Source organism: Sorex fumeus, unplaced genomic scaffold (genome assembly GCF_029834395.1).
Source record: "Sorex fumeus unplaced genomic scaffold, SorFum_2.1 ptg000131l, whole genome shotgun sequence".
NCBI classification, from domain to species: domain Eukaryota; kingdom Metazoa; phylum Chordata; class Mammalia; order Eulipotyphla; family Soricidae; genus Sorex; species Sorex fumeus.
In genome coordinates, this window is record NW_026606188.1 from 14,743,451 (window position 1) to 14,755,209 (window position 11,759).

The window sequence follows — 11,759 nt, forward strand, 5'->3', positions numbered from 1 at the left end:
TACAGAAATTTTCCTTTGTGACCAACATAGCCCCACACTGCTGAGTTCCCAATCTTATTCTATTTATCTGTGTATTTGTTTTAATTTTAGTACAGTGCATGTTAAATTACTATTAAACTGCAGTACTACCTGTGTCATATTTGATATGCCAAACACAGTAACAAGTCTCACAATGGAGATGTTACTGGGCACCTTCGAGTAAATAGATGAACAATGGGAGGACAGTGCTACAGTGCATTACACTGTAGTATAGTTCAAAGTTGGAGAGCATGACACTTTTATTTGTGTTCATTTTTTCACAGAGCTACTTGCCCATTTTTTGTGGTTATAAATAAATTTTGTGATTATTTGTTCTATTTTTCTGTAGAATACTATAGAATTTTTTGATAGGGATTGAAGGAAACATATTGCTAAATATGATCAATGGTAAGAAAGAAAGAGAAAAGGAGGAAAGAAAGAAGGAAAGGAAGAAATAAAGAAATTAGGCAGGAAGGAAGGGAAGAAAAAAGAAAAATATTGGAATAAAATTATCAATATATGTGAATGGTTAGAGTGTGTGTATATATATATGTGTCTCTCTCTATATATACATATATATACACATATATATATATACATATCACTGTATCACTGTCATCCCATTGTTCATCAATTTCCTTGATCAGGCACCAGTGTTGTCTCCATTCATCTTAGCCCTGAGATTTTAGCAAGTGCCACATTGGAGGCTCTTTCAGGGTCAGGGGAATGAGACCCATCATTGTTACATGGTTTTTACATATCAAATATGCCATGAAATATCAAATATTTCCAGACTCTACCGTGTGGGCAGGACACTTTCAGTAGCCTGCCAGGTTCTCTGAGAGTATATAACATATATATATATATATTATTGTCTCTGAGAGACAATAATATATATGTATGTATATATTATTGTATATGTATATACATTATATATGTATATATTATTGTATTTGTATATACATACATAAAATTATGTATATATTATTGTACATATATTTACATAATTTTACAGGTCACATTACCACATAGTCATTACCACATAGCCCTTTTATTTTATTTACTAAGAGTCATTTAAAAATGCAAAACATTTCTTCTTTAGCATTTTCCACCTTTATTGAGGTACTTCGATTTAAAATATTGTTAATTATGCCTTTCACGCATACATTGTGAACACTATGTGCACCACCAGAGTGCCCATGACACAGCTACCAACAACCATAAGGGGTAAATGTGAAAGTATTTTCTCTAGGATCAGGCACAGGAGACAAGGATGTCTGCTTTCACAGCTACTATTCATCTATTCAAGAAAGACTTTAAATGACCTTGCCATAGCAATAAGACAAGAGAGAGCAATTAAAGGAATTAACATTAGTAAAGAAGTCAAATTATTCATTTTTCCGATGACTTGATATTGTATATAAAAAACCCTAAGATTTAAAAAAGTAGAAACAATAAACTTATGGAACTGGAGAGATAGTAAATTGGGCATTTGACATATACACGGCCAACAGTTCAATTCCTGGCATCCCATATAGGTCCCTGAAAAGCACCAGGAGTAATACCTGAGCTCAGAGAGAAGAGCATCACTGGGTTTGGCCCTCACACAAATAATTAAAATTATAAATCACTCATGAAAGAAAAAATACAGTTAAATTGAAAACATATTCCTTGTTTCTGAATTGAAGAAATATTCATTATTGTTAAAAATCATCATTTTAACTAAAGTAATTTAAAAGTACAATATAATTCTCATTAAATCCCCATGTCATTTTTCAAGATAAAATACTTCTAAAACTTGTACAGAAACTCCCATAATTAACAAATAAATACTAAGGAAAGATATGGGAGACATTGCATTACCACATGTTAATCTTCTTTTTAGAGCTATAATAATTAAAGCCGCTAGGCATGGAACAAGACAGACTGTCAAATCAATGGAATAAAATTCAGAACCCATACATAAACCCTCAAGTATATGGACATTTTATGAAATGAAAAGAAATGAAAAGCTTGAAGTTTTGAGCATCTTCAAAATAAACAAACATTAACAAAAATAAAAATGTTGTTGGGATAATTGGATAGAAAAATGAAAGAAAATAAGAGAAAGAAACTCAACCAATTCCTCAACACAATACACAAAGGCTTATTTTAAATGGATCAAAGATCTTGTCATAAAGCATGTTATATAAAAATATAAAGTCTTTTGTATTCTCTCCAAGATCTTGTCCTTGGAGGAGTCTTTCAACAGAAGACTCCATTGGCAAAATATTCAAATTCTAAAACGGAATCCATAGAAAGAGGACTACCTAAAACTTAATAACTTATGTACTGGGAAATATGTGAGACCTAAAATAAAGACACTAAACTGATTGGGAGAAAATATTCACATATTACATATCAAAGGGCTAATATACAGGACATACAAAGTACATTTAAATTTAACAACAGGAACAAAACAATAAACAGTCTCTTAAGAGAATGGACAGAAGAAGTCAACAGGCAATTCCACAAAGGTAGAAAAATATAACTAATAGATATATGGAGGAAATGTTCCCCATAATTGATTGCCAGTGAAATTCAAATTAGAGATATTTCTTTGTAGCAGCATGAATGGTCTAGACCAAAAAGTCTATAAACAATAAGTGCAGTCAGCCTGTAGGAAAAAAAGAAAAAAATTATAAACTTCCAGTAAGAATGATGCTTGGTGAAGCTCATGGGAAAATTGTTTGGTGACTTCTAAAAACTTAAGAGTAGAGATTCTATTTGGACTTAACAATTCCACTGTAAGATATGTACATCAGGGATACAAGAAATATTTATCTCAAAGGACACATGCTCAAGTATGTTCATTGCCTCATTATTTACAATAGCCAAGATCTGGAAACATCCCAAATGCTTAACAACAAAGAAGTTGTAAAGAAATTATAGTCTATATGCACCATAAAATACTAAGATTTGAGAAAAAGATAAAACTTTATAGTTTTCTGAAACTTAAATATAACTGGTGGAAATAAATGTGAAGCAAAGTGAGTTATACATAAAAACTTTAGATGATCTCATTCATATGTAGAGTATAAAGAAATAAAATAAGGAATTAGACAATTCCCAGTGGAAACAACTCTGAGATCCAGTCAAGAGAACCATAATCTGAGTGTGCTGAGATGGTGACATCTTGGCATAATGAATGGTGGTGGCACTCTGGTGGTGGGTATTATGCAACAACACTGCAAGTATGAAATACTTATATCATATGGTTGAAAAGCTAATAGGAGAAAATGTAATGGTTCTAGATTGTTTTACTGTAACGAGATGATGCTTTTTAATCACCATGTATCTTGAATCTAAACAATTTCAACTACAAAGCGGTCCACTTGCTGAAATACCAATTCTATATTTATATCTAGATATGTAACTGAAGAGTTAAATATCAGCATCTATTATAATGGACATTAATGTAAATTAATGAGATATTAAAATATTCGTGTGCACATATTTTTTAAAGGAAACTGAAATCAGATAAGACATTCTGTGCATAATCTTATTCATTGTCTATATGGGTATATCATAGTAAAAATATAATTAAATCTTTCTTCATGAAAACAAAAATAACTGTGGATTAAGCTTGAGATCATTAAAAATGTAGACAGAATATTTCAGTGGTCAAAACAAATTCATTTAAGACATATACTTTGACAAAAACAACGTGGTGTCAATAATTATATTTTAAGTATTCTTCTAAAAGAACAACCTTAACATTTTAATAAGTGTAAAAGTATTGTTTGCCTCCTAGAAACATACCACAATTAATTTTAAAAGAAAGTTAATTTTGAAAAAAATTAAGGTGGATTTTCTGGGGACAATAAACTTGTAAAAAAAGGAGAACAAGCAAGAAGCAAAGATAGTTTTTACAGTAATATAGTCGGAAAAATATTAGAGAAATAAAAATTGTAGTGATGAAAAATGGTTGCATTCAGTATTATATATATTAAAATATATTTTTGAAGATTAGGTTCAGTTAGTCGCTGGAGTATTGCATATAAAATTATAATAAAGTTAAAAACAAAGATTAGTATCACATTTTGAAATGGGTGGATGAATGGAGGTTAGTGTTTATTTTTGAAATAAATATGAGGGGATGGGGACGAAGCAATAGTATAGGCATAGGGCATTTGCCTTGCTCACAGCTGACCTGAGTTCAATCCCCGGCATCCTATATGGTCACCCAAGCACTGCCAGTTAGTAATTTCTGAGTGCAGAGCCAGGAGTAATCCATGAGAATTGCAAGATCTGACGCCAAAAAAGCCAAAAAATAAAAGGTGAGGGGTGAGAGGATTTTGGTTTATGTTTTAAAATAAAAAATTTACTTCTGCATATCAAATATCTTAAAATCATTAGAATATTAATTTGGGACTCTATGAAATAATGGATATGTGTAGAAATATTCCAAATATGGGCTGGAGCAATAGCACAGCGGGTAGGGCATTTGCCTGGCACGCAGCCAACATGGCCAACCTGAGTTCAATTCCTCCGCTCCTCTCGGAGAGCCCGGCAATGTACAGAGAGTATCTCGCCCACGCGGCAAAGCCTGGCAAGCTCCCCATGACATATTCGATATGCCAAACCCAGTAACAACAAAGTCTCAAAATGGAGACGTTACTGGGCCCTCTCGAGAAAAATCGATGAACAATGGGAGGATAGTGACAGTGACAGTGATGCCAAATATACCAAAAATTTAATCATTAAATTGAAAAAGATTATTTACCTTGAGAATAAATATTTTTGGAATTCAAATTTAGGACTTCCCAAATTTAAGAGGAAACAAGAATGATCAAACACTGTCAGTGAATGAGAATGTTTTCATAGGTGCGGTATTCTTGATCCCAAGTGAAAAATTTCAAAAAGGAAAATGAGCTCACTATTTCAAACATGATTGTACCGGAAGCACTTAAAATCAAGGCATAAGTGATAATTAACTTGGTCAAGACATAGTCATTCTGATCATGATAAATAGGAATTCAGAGCTTGCATCAAATGGAAAAGAAAGAATAAGAAGTGGATAGTGTCTACAGTTCTTTAATTCTTACTCTTAAAGAAAACAGCTGAATGAAAATATAATGGGATCAAGAAGATTTACTAAAAAATAAGTATTATTACATCTTTGTATAGGGATGGAGTGATAGCACAGTTGTAGAGCATTTGCCTTCCTCATGGCTGAACGGCCGACCCAGGTTTGATTCCTCCGCCACTCTTGGGGAGTCCAGCAAGCTACTGAGAGTATCTCACCCGCATGGCAAAGCCTGGCAAGCTACCCTTGATGTATTCACATGCCAAACACAGTAACAAGTCTCACAATGGTGACTTTACTGGGTTTGCTCGAGAAAATGGATGAACAATGGGAGGATAGTGACATCTTTGTATGTCATTGGGCTGGAGCAGTAACACAGCTGGTAGGGTGTTTGCCTTCTACACGGTCGACCCGGGTTCAATTCTTCCACCCCTCTTGGAGAGCCCAGCAAGCTATTGAGAGTATCCCTCCCACATGGCAGAGCCTGGTAAGCTCCCTGTGGTGTATCTATGTGGCAAGAACAGTAACAACAAGTCTTGCAATGGAAACTTTACTGGTGTCCGCTCGAGGAAATTGATGAACAATGGGAGGACAGTGCTACAGTGCAGTCCAGTGTATGTCATTAAGAATGGTCTTCTAAGGCAGTGTTGACATGCAGAAGATATGAAGAGGAGATATATTCCTTGAGATTGAGGGAACCAGTTTAGTTCATATTCCATCTCTCAATAGCTACATACAGTCCATGATAAGTAGAGATACCTTATTGGATCATGGTTGCAGTGCTGTCAAAGGAATTTTATTTCTTCCCTTTTCCTGTAAGTAATTAAAAAAGAAAGTCAATAGTAATGAGTGGGAGAAATTATTGTAGAAGAGAATTGTAGAAGAGAAATTATTGCATTAAGAACTGTAGAAGTACCAGGGAAGAGTCTTAAGAGCTTCGTAAGATAATTCCAAGTGCTTAATTATTAGTGTTAGTTATTAATGAATATATGCAGTAATGGAGTAATAGAGTATATATAAGAGTATAGTAATGGAGTATATTACTATTAGCTATTAATAAATATGTTCATGCTCTCCCTAATTTTAATATAATTTTTACTAGGAATTTTGAACAAAAGCTAAAAAAGGTAGTTCTTTCAGACTGAAGACTTTATCCATTTTTATCAGACTTTGTTATCTCATTTTATAGCATAGTTTATAGTCTTTAACAATTCAACAAGAATTTATTACGTTCAAGTGACATAAATACTATGTTTTTAAGTAGTTTATAGCCTTGAATAACTCCATTCAGGGGAATGAGATGATTGTTATGATTCTTATCTCAGCGTTTTAAAAACTTCTGGAAACAAATTGATATAAACTCTGACCTGAATGTGCCATATTGACCTCTCTTCACTCCCTCTTGCAATGGTATTAGAGGTGCAGTTGTTGGAAGGTGCTCATGAATTGGGTTATCATTCTTATAAAAATACCTTATCTCTTGCCCATTCTACCATATGAGGACATAGGGAGACGATGAATCAGAAAGTCAATTCTTATTAAGCACTGAATTTGCTTGAGATTTTGATCTTACATCAATCCAATTTGCTGATTGGACTCTTAAAGATAGGTTTATCTTCATTTTACAACTGAAACTGATGCATAAAAGTAGAATTGGTCTATACAAGCTCATTGAGCTAGAAATCAAAGAAATATGTCTGAATCCAAGTGTTTTAAACTTTATTATCTCTTACATGGAATGTAAAGAATACATTGTGATCAACTGCCTGGTGTGATGACCTTTTATTATAATGTGCAAACCCACCAAATTGATAAAAATTACAGATCTTCAACTTATCTAAACCATTACACACTTTTTTACACCCAGCAGTGCTTAGAATCCTAGAACATTCTAAAAGATTCTTGACCTTGCTATGGCCGGGGCCTTTGGGACAAAGTCCCCCACAGTCGTGGATAGTGCTCTGCAGCATGTACATACTAAATGTGTGCTCTACCACTGGAGCTGTCTTCTTGGCTCTTACCAAAACCTTTTATAAAGGGTACAGTTTTACCAATCATTTTACTTCTCCCAGGAGTAGCATACAGACAATTTACTATGCATAGTATATTTTCAGTAGACTTGTAGGATTCCATGGCATTTCTTCACACATCATGTTCTATAAAACAAAAACAAACACTGTCCTCCCGCTGTTCATCGATTTCCTTGAACGGGCCCAGTAACGTCTCCATTTTGAAACTTGTTGTTACTGTGTTTGGCATATTGAATACATCAAGGGGAGCTTGCCAGGCTTTGCCGGGCAGGCGAAATACTCTCGGTACCTTGCAGGACTCTCTGAGAGTGGCGCGGGAATCGAACCCGGCTCTGCTGGGCTGGCTGCACGCAAGGCAAACGCCCTACCACTGTGCTATCGCTCCAGCCCTATGTATCATTCATAAAATGTGATTCCATGATTTCTTATTTCATCACTAATGAGGTATTAATAATTAAAAATATTTCCTTACATATCAAATGCTTCCTCATGATACTAATTTTCTAAATTTTAGTCATCTATAATTATAATGTACGTAAATATGTTTTGGGGAAATATTTTTGTGACTATGAATTTTTGTGCATGTGGTGTCCAGTTGTATGTGTTTGTATAAAAGTTTTGTAATATTTTCTCAAATCACATGTAGAAGTAACTGTATGACCAGGCAGATCTCTAATGGTAAGATATCCTATTGTAGATATTGCACTTATTGTAAGTTTTTGATACTTATCATAATAATTCTGCATCTAGTAAGATTTAAACAAGCTTAATATTTGAAAAAGTGTACAATGACAGCATTGGAATTCTGATAAGCAAAAATGATGGCTATTGAGAGAGATGGGATAGGAGAGAAATTATTCTCTCCATGTGAGAATCGGTCTTGATTTATCTTCAAGCTTTCTGAAATTATTTACATAAAAATGTAAAAACTCCAAGAAAAAATAGATGTTATTTCCTCACATGCATAACTGTCTATGTTTTTGTCATATTCCACGACACTGAAGGAAAAATTGAAGCCAATAAATCCACCCTTTCTCCTACCCTCAAAACCAAACCTTCAAACTTAGGTTTCAGTCCTGTAGTTTTCAATTTCACATTCATCTGCTAAATAAGTACATTTTTCTAATCAAAATCAAAGTAACTAAAGAGAAATTGTTGATTTTCATATTTTACCAAAGTAGAATAAAAATGAATATGTGATCTCTCCCCTACACCCACCCTCATAGCCTAGCAAAGAACCTCTTGTGCAGTGTAATTTGTCTTTGCTATTCATCACTATTCTCCAATGTATCAACTTCAGTTTCCTGTAAAGGTTATGATTGATATAAAAAAAAGCTCCTGTTTATTTTCAAGGAATAAGGTGCTTACTTAATTTTTTTCTTATCTCAGCAGCAAGAGATGAAAGACGAAGTTCGAATATTCTTTGAGACATTTTCTATCTGTGGAAGAGAGATGCTTTTTTTACCCTTTCATCGGTTTTCCCTCCTCCTAGGTAGATTATGAAAGGACAATTTGGGAAGCTAATCTGAAGTAGAACTGAGCTCTTGCAGTTAGTTATGAGCAATATCAGAAGAGGCTTTCCATGGTAAGAAGACCATCTTGCTTGCAATAATTTTAAATACGTTAAAGATCTCTTGGTTTTTGCACTTACTTTTTATTGTGTGCATTGTAAATCCATGTTTGTCCAAAGGTTTAAAGGGGGCATGTTTCACATTAGCATATGCTTTCATAAACACAAAATGACTATTTGGGGTGTTGCTTTGATCATGGGTCACTACAAACTAGTTATTTTGACTCTTTTTCTTGACTATGCCCCAAGGATATTGCTTTTATATATTTTTCCCACGAACAAACCTTTATTAGTTATGTGAGGGAATTTTTGTCCACTTTGTCTTCTATCAGTTAATTTTAAATTCATTATTAAGATGAATTGTAATGATGTTTAAAACCCCAGAGGCAAACTGACTTCATTTGATTTGTTCTAGTAGATGAAAAAAAAAAAACTGTTAGCAGTTTCAATCTTCTGTGAAATGTGCCCTGTGCTTTGTGCTTACATTTTTAATGTGCTTTTCAAAATAGAATTGATTTGTTTTTTTCTATAAAATATAAAAAATAAATATTTTATAAGGAAAAGGGGTTTATTTTATTTTGTAGGTTATAAGTAATTGTAACATAAAAAATAATCTCGCTATATTAGTCAGTTGAAAGCCAAGCAATAATATTCTTAATTTGTTTGAGCTCTCAAAAAGTATTTACCTCAAGGACAAACTTGTTTGGAATGTTCTGTCTCAGAACAGAATTTTTTTTCTGGAACTTCACTATGTCTAGCTGTTGTTCAGGTCTTTTAGTTTAAAACAAAAACAAACATGACTGGACGGTATAAAGTTAATGACTATTATCTAGGATTCACTAAAAGGATGACATAGATGCCACCCTCATGAAAAAAAGACAACATTGAATGATTTATGTGTTTTGTTGTTGTCTTGGGGTCATACCTGCTATATCACTTTGGGTTGTGTGTGTTGGGTTTACTCTTCTAATGATTGGGGAACCAACTGCAGTGCTAGAGATTAAACCAGCGTTCTGGCTGAAGTGCTTACATGCAAGACCAGTACTTTCCATCCTTTACTGTCTTCAGTGACTTATTGTGTGTTGTTTTGCAATATAAACTTTGCTATTCAAAGAAAGTCCAGGTAAACTGATTATTCCTGCTCTGCGAAAAATCAACCTAGAAATCAGTGCATATATTACATGTAATCTGCCATTCATCTATTTAAAAAAGTGTTGTTGAACATTTTCCCTCTGCCTGGTGATATGCAATATAAAAACAGTGAACATGACCTTAAAGAACTTTCAGTCTAATATGAGAGATATACAACTGCATCTTTCTTACATGCATTGAAAACAAACACAGGTGCTATTTTTGAAAGGAACATAGCTGATTTGCAGGATCGCATGGGAAGGAGACTTGTCTTGGTTGCATACTGTGATAATCTGAAAGTGACTGAGTTGATTTTTGACTTGCAAGTTATTTTCTTTAAAATGATTTTTCATTTTCATTTTGTTTTATTTTATTTATTTTTAGTCACTGTGAAATCACAGTTATTTATGATTAGGTTTCAGATATACAATGTTTTAACACTGACACCTTCACCAGTGTCCACTTCCTTCTACCAATGTCTTCCCCTCCCCACTTGCTTCTAACCCTGCTTTTAGAAGAGGTATTTTGTATACATTTTTTCAGTGTGCTTTATAGTAAAGTTGCTCATAGGGTTTCAAAACAGCACTCTACCACCTTCCAGCACCATCTCCTCCTCCCAGTTGAATGAGTCTCTGCCCCTGCCTTCTTCTCCTTCCTGCTGTAACATGCCTCCTAATGTAATTAAACTATACCTTAATTTTAACACAAAGAGTAGTTTCAGTTCATGCTTCCTCATATTTTCTATTTCTGTGAAAAAAAATAGGCCTCTTTGCTATCCTTTGGGTGGCAGTCATGAGACCCCATTGCCAAGGTAATTTTTAGCAAATTGCAGTTGCTAGATAAATGGGAACGTTTTAAAGTTTAATAAGACTGCGGGAAAAAATGTGTTCAAAGTTGAGAGATTTTTTTTTTAGTTTTACAGGGATTGATTTTTTAAAAATGAGATTCTGAATTACCTTATTTAAAAAATTTCAGTTAATAATTCATGCAATGAAGCAACCAACAGAGGATCCCAGGTATGTAGGATGGGTGGCTGAGATCTCTAAGCCTGCTTGGATCGGAACTGGGCCTCCCCCACCCAGATACCCAGTTTTCCAGTAGCTTGGAAGTCACACCCACAAGCTGCTCCCAGTGCCATGAAATCTCTTTTTTTTTTTGAAGGAGAAAATGTTTATTTTTTTCCGCAGCCGCTCACACGAAGTTCTGTGCAATGGCCAGCACCTTGGAGAACTCGCCCTCCCGGCGGCGGAGGCTGGTGGGGATGGGCGTCTTGATGCGGGTCCCCACGGGGTTCCCGTTGTCTTCGATGAGGACCACGTTGTTGGAGTCGAACGGGCGGGGGGTGGGGTGTCATGCGGTGGCCAGGCATGCGGTGGCCCACGATGAGCACCTTCTTCTTCTGGCCCTTGATGGCCAGCAGGATGCGGTCACCCACCTTGCCCACGCCGCTCTTGTTGTACACGTGGATGCAGCGCGGCGGGCGGTGGTACGGGGTGTTCCCCAGGGCGCTGTTGTCCACCACGCAGACCCGCGTCATCTTCTGAATGGCACTGAGGCCCCCCGTGGTGCTGAAACTTCGCAGGCCGAGGGCTCTGCTGACCTGGGTGCAGGGACCCCGGAGTCCGGCAGCGCAAGCCATGGATCCCGCAGTGGCAAACCCGCTCTGGCCGCCCGGGAAGCGCCCGCCGCGGGCCCCGCTGGCCAAGCGCCTTCTCCCACGCTCGCCGCCACCCTTTTTTTTTTAAACTTTATTTAAAAATATGTATATAGAGAGAAAAGGGATAAAAGAGGATTTTTTAAAATTACAGGAACAAAGTCAGCTTCTGATAAAAAAAATTTTTTTTTAAAAAATCAAGGAGAAAAGGATGATGCCTCAGTCAACAGTAACAAGGGGCCAGTGAGGCAGATTGTGGAAAAACCACCACATCCAATTTCCCTCCAA

The 11,759-nt window shown here is 35.5% G+C and overlaps 1 pseudogene; it reads right to left on the reverse strand.

Annotated features, from left to right (window-relative positions):
* Positions 1–10,985: 10,985 nt before the first annotated feature.
* On the reverse strand, positions 10,986–11,534 carry LOC130046234 (39S ribosomal protein L14, mitochondrial-like; annotated as a pseudogene).
* Between the last annotated feature and the right edge of the window lie 225 nt (positions 11,535–11,759).